The sequence below is a fragment of the Penaeus monodon genome, chromosome 21 (genome assembly GCF_015228065.2).
Source record: "Penaeus monodon isolate SGIC_2016 chromosome 21, NSTDA_Pmon_1, whole genome shotgun sequence".
Taxonomy (NCBI): Eukaryota; Metazoa; Arthropoda; class Malacostraca; order Decapoda; family Penaeidae; genus Penaeus; species Penaeus monodon.
In genome coordinates this window covers 21,872,140-21,872,752 of record NC_051406.1, presented here as the reverse complement: position 1 = coordinate 21,872,752, position 613 = coordinate 21,872,140, and positions in this window count along the sequence as shown.

Here is a 613-nt window from a genome sequence, read left to right as displayed (position 1 = left end):
CTCCCCCCCCCCCCCCAGTGTGTTTTTTTTAAGGTAGATTGACTGGTCTATGTTGTTACCATGTATGGGAATTTTAGTTATAAGTGGGTAAAAAAATATAATCTGTTTTTGTTAAATGATGAGGATAGTCTTCTTTTATATTTTTATGTTCATAAGCGAATGTTAATGTTGTGATTTTCATTATTTCAATGTACTTTCTTGTGGTCACCTTCTACAATCAGTGATAGATGCCTTAGATTAAGGTGTTGGCTAGTAAAAAGGTGTCTCCTAATATGACATAGTTGCCCATTTCAAGAAAAAGAAAGGCAATTTCAAATTTTATGTTAAAAGTGATGTTACCAGTGCCTATACTTTAGATATTATTTAAGGTATTCACTCATTCACTACATCACGAGTCATGTGCATGAAGAACACGCAAATCACTTCAAATGTTTTTAGCTGTTTGAATAAGCTATTGCACCAGCTAGCATATATTTTTGAGATGGAGAGTTGAGTGTCCTGAGGAATGGTTCAGGTCCTGTCCAATCTTCCATTCTTGGTGTGTTTGTGTTTGGTATTTCTAGTGGTTGGTGAGGGCAGTTTCATACGTTCAGCGACTTTTTTTTATCAAATA